Below are 13,593 nucleotides of genomic sequence, written 5' to 3' on the forward strand. Positions count from 1 at the left end.
CATTCCGGATATTACTGCCACACTCAAAGACATAAGAACTGCAGAGTTGTCTTTGCTATCACTTCCTTTCTAAATTTTCTCCATTTAACCTTTCCTGAAAAAGATATTGATAAATCAGTATGTAATGTTACCATTGTGGATTTCAATTACATATGCTCTGATTGTTGTTTTATCTGTACCAGAGCCAGTCAAATGAGACTTCGCTAACATTTTTTTTTCTTTGAGAGGAGTCTCGCTATGTAGCCCAGGCTGGGCTCAAACTTACAGGGATCCTCCTGACTCCACCTCCAGAGTGCTGAGATTACAGGCGTGCACCACCTCTCCCAGCGCAAATGATATCACTTGTTTCTTTTATCAAACAGTAAATGTTACTGGAAGTATTCTTAAATTTTGTAAGAACATCAGTAACACTTTATCTTCTAAGTGCAGGGCCAGCAGAGTTCTACAACTCCTTATCATAATCAGATTCATTGTTACCTTGATTTGTTGATATTATAAAAGATAACTTTTCCTCCAATGTGTTGGTGATTTCCTGCTAATCGGAGTCATAACCAAGAACAGCAAAGGGCCTATATAATTTGTTAAGACAATATGCCAGCTAGAGTGTGACATAAAATCTCAGAGAAAATTTAGAGGCATGATAGCTCAGAGAGTAGCTCAATAATTGCCAAGCCTCTTAGATCCTTGGAGGTAACATTCATCATACACATCTCTGTGTTCCTTTAGACCGTGTACTTAGAGAGTCTATAAGGCTGTGTCCGGAAGTGCAGATCAGAGCTGAAAGTATTTATTGAGAGTAAAGCCTGCTGTGAAGGTCACTCCAAGAATAGTGGCTTACAATTTTACACATGCAGTTGCGCTTATACAGTTACTGGAAGTTATAAATATAATAAGAGAGCTCTGATGAACACAGTAGAAAAATCAGAATGCAATCTTTTAGAATTAGGAAGAAGCTGGCTTGGCACTGAATCCTGCTAGTGCCAGCACACCTGACAGTGGGAGTCAAGTGAACAGATCTATGATTGTACTTGATGACCAGATATTTTCTTGGGTCGTACCACTAAATCAGTAATCAGTTGGAAATGGTATGCATGAAACTGCGCTCAAGACTCAATTAAATTACACTTTAAAGTGGTCCACAGCCCTGGGGAACTCAGGTGTCCTTCATTGCCAACTCTCCTTCAGCCCATACCTATAGTCCTGTGAGGAGTTTCCTATGTGTGTCCATTGGACCTCAGACAGGAAAGTGTAAGCTTCTTTTTGATTTTTTATACAGAATACATAAATGCCGAAGGTGGACTAAAGCCTTATAGCTCTACTAAAGGGGTCTGTAATTGGAAAAAATTGACTTTGCTCCCTGGACTTCTCAAAATAGAGACATTCATTATTTTATCTTATTGTTTTCTATTTTCCACATATAGATGACTTAGGCTTTCTCAGCTTAGAAAATGAGAGTTATGCGCTTCTCACTTCAGCCTGGGCATAGGAAAAGTTCTTGTGAAGGCTTGTTATCCTACAGGTTTTGGTCTCCAGGGATTTCTTGGTTTTTTCTTTCTTTTCATTTTGATTATCCCAGCCAGGCACATTGATCTTAATTGTACTAAACATCTTTCTTCTATACAACTTTTGCAAAGAATGTTTTAAATGTTGTATATGCTCTTTCCTTACGTGTCTATACACCTATCTCATCATTTTTTCACTATAATAAAATGTTTCCTCACATATCAGGGTTTCAGTGAGGATAACTTGGTTACCATAATTGCAGATCAAAATTCTCTACCTTCACCACCTTCATTTACCTATTTACCTTATTTTTGTTCTTTGGGGTAATTTCTATCACCTTATAACATCCTATGCATTGAATCATTATATTTACCCTTCAATGTTTACCAGTATAAATCAGATTGTGAGATCAAAAGTTGTAGGACTTTTCCATTGTTTCTTTTTGATCATGAAGTCAAACTTTTTGGCTAAAAGTATACACAATGAATGTACCCAGTAGGAGCCTGAATAAGAATCCATCAGATAGATAAGCAGATACAGAGGTATACATATATAGAGCAATATCTGTGTGTAGTAATATGGAGGTAATATGCAGTTTGAAGTTTTAAAAATAAGCAATAGAATTTTGAAAATGACCAATTCCATGCTATGACACCTTGGGACATACATACGGAAAACCAAATTTGAGTGGAATGATTTAAAATCTACATGGTGTGTTAGTTACTTTTCTCTCATTGCTGAGACAAAACAACTGACACCCAAAGTTACAGGGGGAAAGGATTTATTTAGCTCACAGTTTGCAGAAGTTTCAGTCCATAATCAGCTGGCTCCAAGGTGAAGTGGCACATGGCAGAGGAGCAATAGTTCATGGCAGCTGGAGACAGCAGAAGTAACAAGGGACCTTAACAGCGTCTTTCTGACCCTTTTATCTTATTCAGACTACCGGGATTAGGGCAGTGCCAAACCAATCATTCACGTGTAGTGGTTTAGTGATCACACCCCCTTAATCCTACCATTACACTCTAGATTCACCCACCTATGACCGCATGAGGCTTTGGGAAGACATCTAGACCCAAACCATAACACATGGTAATAGGCCATACAGCACAATCATGGAATGGCACATGTATATATAAAGCAACAATGAGGAATATGGCATTCGGGGGCAGGTGCCATGGAAGGGGACATTTTTTACCTGCCTACAGCAATAGCAACATTGGGAGTGTCATTAATATGCATGATCCTTGACTTTCTGGAGAACCAAAATTAATGGGATGCTCCAGATCAGATGTGATTTAAACCTCAGAGGTTTATGTTTTGAAAGTTTGGTCCTAGTATGGTGTTGCTGAAAGGTGGTGGAATTTTTAAGAGGCATAGCCTAGTAGTAGGTACTTAACTCATTAGAGAATCACCTTCATAAAGGATACTTGCTTATGTAAGAGCTTAGTTTTCATGAGTGAATATCATTATAAAAGAGCAAGATTAACCTTTCCTCATTCTTTGGCCTCCTGCCTCCCCATGTAAACTCCTCTGCAAGCCCATTGTGGAATCATCCTGCACGAGGTCCTCACTAGAGGCAGGTAGAAGCCCAGTGCTAAGCCTCTGAATCCTCAAAACTGCAAAGTAAATAAACTTCTTTCTAAAGTACCCATTCTGAAGTATTGTTCTGTGTCAACAAAAAAGAGACAAACACACAGGATATAGTAGAATGAATAAATTCAAAGCAGAGTTAATTTTCATTTAAGGCAATTAAAGAATTCCTCTAAGATATAAATATAAATATAAACAGTTGAGATAAAAAGAGGACTCTAGAAAGTAGGTTTGAATTAAATAATAGAGAAAAATAACAGATATTACAATAGTCATATAAAAAAGAGAATGTTATAATTATGCATTCTAAACAGTTCCCCCATCCATAGACTGGGGTGTGAGAGGTGGGGCTTTCAAAGGTGATTGGGTCATGGGGCCCCTATGCTCCTCCCATTTATGAGCTCACAGCTGACTGTGCCTTTAGGAGTGATGGCTGCTTGAAGGAAGTTGGTCCCTGCAGGAAGCCATTGGAGGGCTTATGTCACTCTTTAGTGAGTCCTGCTCTCTCTGCTGTCTGGCTGCCACGGGTTGAACAGCTTTTCCTAACTATAATTTTCCATGTTTTGTCTATCATGGAGCCAGCCAACCTCGTACTGAACTTCCTCAAAATTTTGAATCAAAATAAACCTACTCTTCACGTTGTGACTGTCAAGTATTTTGTCCCAGCATGAAAAATGTGATTAATTCATATGACAAAATTTATGTAAATAGGGAAGGGTGGAGGGGGTGAAGGGCGCACAGGCAATGGGGAAAAAAACAAGAACTAAGATACACCATGTACAGGCACAAGCACCCCATGATAAACGTAAACGTATTGTATATGTAAAATGTACCAATAAAAGAATTAAAAAGAAAAAAAAATTCATGTGGTAAGATCTTCATGCATTTTTTTGTCCTTCCATCTTACATAAGCTTAACTTCATTCCTTTTTCAGTACATTTACTTTTTGGTGTTATATTGCTAAATTTTTTTTTAAAAAATGTTTTATACTATATTTTTGTAATTCTTGATAACATTTTAATAGTTATGGTTTATAGTTTAGAATAATGCTATGTTATTACTTAAGGATTATTTTACCAACCTCAAACAACTTTGTCCCAGGCAAGCATATACCATAATTCCTTTTTCAGTTTTTTTAGATGCTATATCTATTTATTATTTTTTTACATGAGACACTAAAAGCCAAGGTCATTTGTTTACATTCGTCTTATTATTATAAAGGCAGAAGGATCATAAATTCAAGCCCAGCTTGGTTAATTTAGAAACTTGGTAAGACCCTATCTCAAAATAGAAAATGCAAAAAAGGGTTGGAATGTAGCTCATTGTGAAGGCCCTGGATTCAATCCAAAGTGCAAAAAAGTATCATTTTAAAAATATTGTGCTTCATTATATTACTATTATTTTTATTAAACATTGTTTTGAAATGTAACTATTAACAGAAATCTATGTCATTTTATCATTAATTATGGTATATTAAACTCCTAATGTATATATGCATATTTATTTGTATATGTATCTTCCTCAGATTGGGTTTTATGGAAAGTTTTAACTTTAATGAATGTAGTAATAGCTTATGCCTGTAATTTGTGATGTATCTTTTGACTTAATGATTTACAGTAATGCAACTATCTTGTTTATAAATAAAGACTATTATTTTATAACATTGTAGCAGAAATAATACACAAAAATATCTTTGTGTAGCAGGAAGATATGTATTTTTTAATTTCTATAACTAGAGGTTAAGTATTGTTTGGAGTTGTGTGTTTGTAATTGTATGTTTATTCTGCTTCTCAAATTCAAAATTGCTTATAACTAATTTCCCAAGTTATGGAACACTAATGGCATGCAAAGATATAATAATTTATAAAATGTTCAAGATTAAAATGAAATGAAAAATATAGAGGCCATAATATCACACTTAGAGATTTTAAGATTTATTAATCCCTCAAAGAAAATAATGTTCTTTGAAAATTCTCAGGGAAAGTTATATGTTATCACAGATGTCAAATGATAGTGTTTGATTCTAGTTTTTTGAAAGTAATTTTTTAAATTTACACTTCTGCCTTTTTCTCTGATATGAAGTTTAGAATAATTTTAAATGTTTTAATATATATAACATCTGATAAATATACCTTCCATTCACATTTCCTGACTGCAAAGGAAAAACCAATTAAGGTATGTTACTGATATACAGTCCTAAAAGTTATTTCTTCAGAGATCACAATGGCATTGATCCTAAAAATGTTACAATGAAATAAAACAGGATAAGCAATTGGCAAGAAGTGATTGAAGAGGAAATAAAAGCTTAGCTTTTTCCACGAAATATGATATAAAGCAAAAAGTTTCTGTACTGGTGTAAATTAAGGCAAGTACCAAGAGAAGACGGATAAATACTTCTCTTGAAAGATAGTGTGGTTGAAGTGCATAGAAAAGAAAATGACTTTTCCAAATTCTTATAGAAATTCAGAAATACAACCTAGGGCGAATTCTTAGATTTAAGTTCTCAATAAATTAAGGACAATGAAATGCTGTTATTTTTCTCGAAAAAATGGAAGACTGGGCATAGTTTGTGGTGTGGTTACTAGTTTTGATTTAATAAAGTTACAATTTGAATAATCTTAAAGAAGGGGGCCTACTATTGCCCCCCAATTTTTCCAGCTGAACTTTAGTGTGGCTGGAACCAGAGCAGCTATTCCACTTGCAGTGGACAGGATTCAAAGGACGGACACTGGTACTGCGTGATTCTTCCTTCCTCAGAAAATTCCTTTGAGATTTGCACACTTTTTTTAATCCTCATTCTTAATTTGGCTTATTGTTTATCCACTAACAGTGTTTCCTAATAGAAAGAATAAATAGATTTCTGTATTCCACTTTAGTCTCATCCTTTATCTCTTCCCTTTAATACTCTTCACTCAACACACAAACACAGATACACAAGCATGCACACTTTGGCAAATGCATGCACATGCACCTATTTTCTCTTGTATTCTTGCAATCATCGACACACTACTGTGGTTTGGATCTGGACAGACTCTTATGCCCCTCGGGTGCTCAGCAATGAGGCTTTTGGAAGGTGGCAGGATCACAGAGGCCTTGGCAGACTTGGTGTTGGGGGCCGGGCCTGGCTAGATTCCGGTCACTGGGGTGAGACCTGGAAGGACTCACCTTTCCTTTCATGGCTTTCTCTTCTTCCTCTGCTTTCTGGGCCGCCTAAAGTGAGCAGCTTTTCTTCCCCTGGCCTTTGCCTGATGTTCTTTCTCCCTTGGAGCCAGGGACTGTGGACTGAAGCCTCTAAAAGCCATGAGTTCAAACAACCTCTCTTCTTTTAAGCTGTTGGTGTTTCATAGTTTGTCCCAGTGATGAGAAAATTGCTAAGATAAACTCCAATGAAAGTATGTATAAAATGAGAAATAAGCTTTATAATAACTGAGGTTAACATTATGACTAGAGTTGCTATTGGACTTCAAGATTCCCTATAATCTACTATCTATCTTCAAAGTTCTTTTCAAATTTAACACAAATATCTCCATAAAAATTCAATAACATGGAAGTTTTTCCATTTCTAGACTAGCAGTATGCATTTGTACAATACATGTATAAAATTTTTGAAAAAGAACAAGTAAAATTAATTCAGCTTTTTCTGTTTGCCTTTATTATGTTAGCAATAATAGACTCTTTTGTCCTATAATTTGTAAATCTCACAAAGGCACAATATATTTATCCCAATCAGTATCCTTATTCAAATATTATTAGTACATTTTAAATTAATTACATGGCACATAAGTAACATTTTAAAAATTATATGCACTTACCTATTTATGATTTAATATTTTATTAATATTATCTAAACTAGCTATGATTAAAATACATTTTATTACCACATGTTGGAATCAAATACTTTACTTACTATTCTTTTAATAATCTTTTAATAATATGTTAAAAGTTATAATTTGAGAAGCAGAGAATAAACTTTTCAACTTTTAACATTGTATTCTCGAGATAGGGTAGAAAAATATCTACAAATTGATTAAATCTAAAACTCTCAACTTTTAATTATTAATAAGTTTGAGTTATTAATTTTAGTTTCCTCCAGTCTGTGGCCTATGCAATTTTGGTTTTGATTTCCTAATTTTTGTGCATGAAATTATTTCTACTTTCCATAGGTAATAAGCAGATTAAACAACTTATATGAAGTTCATACGAGAACTGACTTAGTGGAAATAACAAAACCATATTCTTTTTTTTAAAAGATGGGAAAGCTGTAGAAATATACAAGGTAAACAAAACATCCTTTTACCAAATGTTAAAAGTTTACATTCAGGGCCAGGGATTTAGCTCAGTGGTGCTGCCTCCTGCCTTGCAAGTGCAAGGTCCTAAGTTCGATCCCTGGTTCAAAAATAAAAAAGGAAAAAGAGAGAAAGAGAGAAGGAAAGAAAGAAAGAAAGAAAGAAAGAAGAAAGAAAGAAAAAGAGAAAAGTTTACATTTAAGTAATCCAAAATTTGAAATTTCCCTGTTGTATTATTTGAATTATAACTAAATAATTTGTACAATTTTGAAGGCTAGAAATACTCTGTATGCAAAGCAGAATTCCTTTTTTTAGAATTGTTCTATCACCAATGCATTAATGGTACAAAGAAGCCCTTCAATTTGTTGAGTGAACATGTGAGATAAGGGCTGACTCCTAGGAGATTCATATTGGAAAACACATTTATAATTCTTAAGTGAATACAGGTTGTTTATTAAATTTTAAATTTTTGCAATTTTTTTTAGATTTTGCCTAGAATGGTATCAGTTCTCAAGTGACTAAGGAAACACATAAGCAGCATCTACTGTCACTTTTGAGGTGTACAGCTTTGAAAGACAAATTAGGTTATAAAGGAAAAGATGTGCATGTTTGTACTCAAAATGGAAAGTGCAGAACAGTTTTCCAGGCGGTCCTGACTAACCTTGATTTACCCCCATTCTTGCTTTTAGTTCTCAAGAATGACTGTAGAACTTGCTGATGATGCAGCATCCTGAGCTGAAGGTAAGTTGGCAAGAAAAGTCTGGACCCCATTTCTGGTCCACTAGAGCAGTAGAGCCTTCAGGGTTTTATCCCCGAAGTTCTGGTAATCTCAGAACATAAAACCCAGGATAGACTTTTTCAGGGTGCTTCAGCTGCAGTGCAAGTGGAACATGCATGCATGAAACTCCTGGGCACCAGCTACCAATAAGTGCTAGGCTTCTTTTGTCCCTCTCTGCCTCATTTCAGTAAACACACTTCATATAACTTGCTGGATGTATGAGTGGATTCAGGTAAGTTAGTAATTGAACTTTGAACCTACTTCACAAGGCAGTCTGAAATGGATCCTCATACTTAATCCTGAAAAACATCATTGAAAACAGTAAACAAACTAAAATCACCCTTTGTGACAGTTAGCCTTAATTGCCAAATTGGTTCCTTAACTGCTGACAAGCAGATTAGTAAAGTGGACTCTGGGTGTGCCTGCCTGGGTCACAGAAGTGTGGTCTTGGGATGGATTCCAGGTCTCATTCTCCTTCCTCTCTGGATCTGTTCCCCCGTTCAGCTTCCTCCTGACCAGCACCCTTCGGCCATGATGCTTCTGCCTGGGAGACAGCCAAATGCAGATGGACTTCCTAAAACCATGAGCCAATTTAAACCTCCCCACTTTTCAGTTGAATGTGCTAGCTATTGTGTCTCAGCAATGGAAAAGCTAATGAATCTACTTATATAATGCTTGCCATAAAAGAGCAGTGCAGAAATATTAGCCTTTCTAATGCATCAACAAGCCTGCTTTCTGTAGGAAAGCCTACAAAACCCTACTTTGAACTCAATTTAGACAGTCTCATTTAAAACAAAATATTCTAGAATATATGGGTTTTCCTGTGACTTTATTCTGAAATTATTATGAGCTAGAATTTTAGAAATTATTTTTGATGAAGATGTAATTTTTTCAGTATTGTGGGTATATTTCAAATATTAATAGTTAAAAGCCCATTCGTGAAAGTTGAATCTTAATTCTCTGGTGAATATCTAAGCTGGTCTTCCTAGTGATATCATTTATTAAACTGAAACTTTTCTTTTAAAATAGAAAACAATATTTTAAGTGTAGTATGACTATATATTCAATTTAATAATTTTTTCAGTCTAATTTATTCTATACTTTGGTAAATAAAACCCTATTACTTTATCATTATTCTCTTTCATAGTTTCCTCTAATACTATTGTCCTAAAGACAGTTATAGCCACCTTGTTTTTTTATTACCTTGTATATACTCAGTCCAATTCATTTCTATATTTATATAGTTATGATTCTAAAATGTCACTCTGATTTTGTATTTTCATGCTTGAACTAGCCATAGCCTAAGGATACATTTAAAAATGCTTAGCTTGCCAGAAAATCATTCCATGCCCTCTAGTAAAAGTCAGCAGCTTTTCTGCTTGTGTGCTCTTTTATTCTGTTCATATCATTTGGGATGATCATACTCTTGAATTCCCCAGGATAGTCCTAATCTGTATCCTCTATTCCAGCTTTCTAATTGGTTTATCATTCTAGTCAATTTACCATTTTTTGAATTATTTGTTTTTTTGTGTATTTATATTAAAGTAATATGGTTTGGGTAAACATTAAGATCTTACAATGATTGTATGTAGTCATGTCTGAACCTAATCTTAAATAAAAATACATCTAGAAAATGACATCTGATAAATTTCTCTCCTTTCCTGATCCCTTGTCCATTTTAGAACCAAAACAATCATGCACATTTGAAGTTATTAAGGGAATATTTCTAAAGGAAAATTATTAAAGACATGTATCTCCTTCTAAAATGAAAGGATTTTATTTTCCTTTAAGCCAAATGGTACACCAGCCCATGCTTATATCATCAATGATATGCACAAAAAATAAAAATAAGTTAGCATTATATGTCAAGGATAGTCAGTAATATGAGGGATTTTATTTGGTGGAAATATAGAAACAAGCAGAAAACTGTGCCTTTTTTATTTACCAAAGTTAACCAAATGAAATCTTCAACACCAGAGTGAAAATTCAAGGAAGAGAAAATAGAAATTGATAGTAGCTAGAGGGAGTGTAAAAATCATTTTTTTAAGCATGTGGTAGATATATTTCAATATTGATAAGAATTATTCAATGGTGGTGAAGTCACTGTGCAAATTATCTCTACCATTTCCATAAATAAAGCCACTGACAGTTCAATACAGGAAATAGAGAGTGCATGTTGAGAAAAGGATAGTGCTTAAGAGAAAAATCATCTCTAGTTTTGGAGTTAAGGTGGAATATGCAATGTTTAGTAACAGGTGAGTTGCTACACAAATTGATGGCAGCCTTATGGAAATGTTTTTCTAATTCTTCCTTATTTTTCAGCTGAAAAAATATGACAAATATTGATTATACATTACATTCATCAGATGGAAATTTAGGTAGGACCCATCAAATTTATTTAAATACATTGGAAGTTTGGGGTTTTTTTGTTGTTGTTTTGTTTCTTTCTTGTCATGAAACAATTCAGATGCCAACAGAAATACCAATTCAGGAAGTGGATTTCATGTTATGGGTCATCAAGATTCTGGTTTCTGAAAGTTTCTTATTTTATAATACCTTAGTTTTATCAACATTTTTCATTGTACTTGGTTCCAAGATCTACATATACTTTTAGCCATGGGGCAAATAAGGAAGAAAACAGAAGGGTAATGATACCTAAAGATGTAACTGATATTCCAAACACCATATATATATATATATATATATATATATATATGATAATATATAGTGATATATAAGTGATTATATATAGATATACATATATATCACTATTGAATTCCCATAATTTCAAAGAGGCCAGAGAAATAAGAACATGCAACCTGTAGGTGAACCAACCTGTGTTCTGCAAAACCTTGATGAAAGGGAGAGATAGTGGCTGAAACAGCGTGGGAGAGGCCAGACCTTGGGAAGTGTTTGGGAGTGCATGGTATGGAAGACTCTGAAATGATGGAAGCATTTGTGTTAAGATGACAGAATATATTTACATGTCTGTACTGTACATCTATATATTTAGAAATAATCTACCTGAAATATTTTAAATACATAGCATATGCACCTATCCTCGATGCACTAGAGGATTTGTTGGTCTTTACTTATTACAAAATTATTTTTATAAATGTAATTATTTAATGTATAATGTAAAATAGCATATTTTGCTAACACCTGAAATACAACTGTTTCAACATTTTTATTTGAAAGAGACAATAGATAATTACTTGACACCTGGATAATTTTTTTTCCTTAAATTCTTTTATTGGTACATTTTAGGTATAGAGTACATTTGCGTTTATCACTGGGTGTTTGTACCTGTGCATGATGTATCTTTGTTCTTATTTTTTCCCCATTACCTGTGCACCCTTCACCCCCTCCACCTTTCCCTATTTACATAGACTTCATTTCCACTTTTTTTCTTTTCTCATAATTTTTCCTTTCCCTTCTTTCTTTTCCCCTTCCCCTCCCATCACCCCTACCCCTTTGGACCTTTTCTTCCTATTTCAAATTATCAATTATTTGTTTTAATCATTTTAATCCTTATTTACACTTTCAGTTTCTCACACTAGAGAAACTATTTGGTATTTACACACCTAGATAAAATTAAAATGTGCCTTTGAATATATGATCCAAGGAATTTATAATTAAGTTTAATATCTTCATATTTTAATTCTCATACCATATTTTTGGTTACTCAAAACATTAGATGAGCATATTAATCATCAAATACATCAAATACATTTATACAAGGGTACTTCCTTGTCAGTGAAATACCACGAGGTCTCCTTGTGTGGGACACATCAAAATATCCTCAATAAAATGAGCTATTGTATTTGACTCCTACTACAATGTAAAGGCACACAGTGAATGGGCTGCTTTGTATTTTAGAGGCAGCTTATACTTCAGTCCAGAGTGCTGGTGTACCTGCTTACCAATGGCCTGAAAAATGGAGAATTTCAAATGTGGCCTAAAATGTGAGAAGAATCTGCACTTGTCCAAGTTGTATAGTAAATTGTTCTTCCTTTGAGCCATAACTGATTTTGTTTGAAGGATTACAGTCAGATACAGTTGTTATCTGAGACTGGTAGATTTTTATGAGCAAATCTAAGTAGTTTCTCAGATTTTCAAGTGTAGCTCTACTTATACTCACAAATAATAATCACTTTTTGAGAAATACCTTTTGGATTGCTCTTGGGCCTTGGTAGAGACTAAAACCTTAATCATGCTCCTCACAGTTATGATATGTACTGAGTTCCCAGGGCTACAGAAATGCCAGTCCTCATATTGATTTAATGTCAAAAAAGTGTCACCTAACAAGTTCATGAAAATATGTGACAGGAAATTGAGAGATTTTATTATGTCTTTTTTTTTTAACAACAATTAAGAATGAGATCAATAGTTACATACTCCAAGTTCCCTCCCCACACATATACAATCTAATTTAGGAGCCACATAATGTTTTAGCGAATGATTTAATATAAATATAAACTCAAATTAACAGGGTAATAAGCCCTTTATTATTTCTACTATCATGTTATGATAGTTCACATTTAGTTGTTTAATCAACAACCTCTCTCAGGGATATTACTGTAAGAGAATACTGAACCCTTTAATTGCATTTTAATGTCCTTCACTCAGTTGGCATTACTGAAGACAGTTTAGCCCATTCATCATAACATTTTTTCTCTTTAAGGTATGTTATGACAAACATCGTATTTCAGCCTATTTTCTCCCATGCTTCAGCTTCATTAGCTTAGTACATCCCGCAGAAGCCACTGAAAACAAACAGACTCATTTTCTTTTAGTTGGACAGTGTAATATTAAAATACAGATCAAACAATCTGATAATTGTGAAGACTATTTTTCAGTTCTTCAATTGAGAGAAAGAATTATCTTTCAGTAAATAAAAATATATTGTTAAACATTTTATCCCTGATATAGATTTGGTATCACTGCTAATGAAAAGTTTATGGAAGAATTATAAGATAAATTAACTTTAGTTAACCATTGTGAGTTCCAATAGAAAATAAAATAGTTTAAAGCTTTTGTCACTGGCCATATTATACAGGGATTAACAATTATTAATGTGCAATTCATGGCAAAGTATAATGGCCGAAATATTTAACCTAGGGTACAGTAAAATTTAGTGGCTTTGTTTTCTCTTTAAATTGTATATTGACTCACATACGGTACATAAAATATTTCTGTAATCAGATGTTATTGGATTTTTACTGCTTTATTACCTAAGTTTATTGTTCAATCAAAAAAACATATATTTTAGCACCCATGTTGACAGGAAGTAATTCCAAATCCTTCATGCTGAAATTCCTCTTCATATTTTCTCCTACTGCCCATAGTGCAAGAAACAGGAACTAGTCAGCAGTTTTTATATTTTCTCAGTTCTCTTTCTCTTTTTAATTTACACAATATGGGTCATAACTGTTA

Source organism: Heterocephalus glaber, unplaced genomic scaffold, assembly GCF_053883595.1.
Source record: "Heterocephalus glaber isolate CG9 unplaced genomic scaffold, H.glaber_assembly_v1.0 deba00001538, whole genome shotgun sequence".
NCBI classification, from domain to species: domain Eukaryota; kingdom Metazoa; phylum Chordata; class Mammalia; order Rodentia; family Bathyergidae; genus Heterocephalus; species Heterocephalus glaber.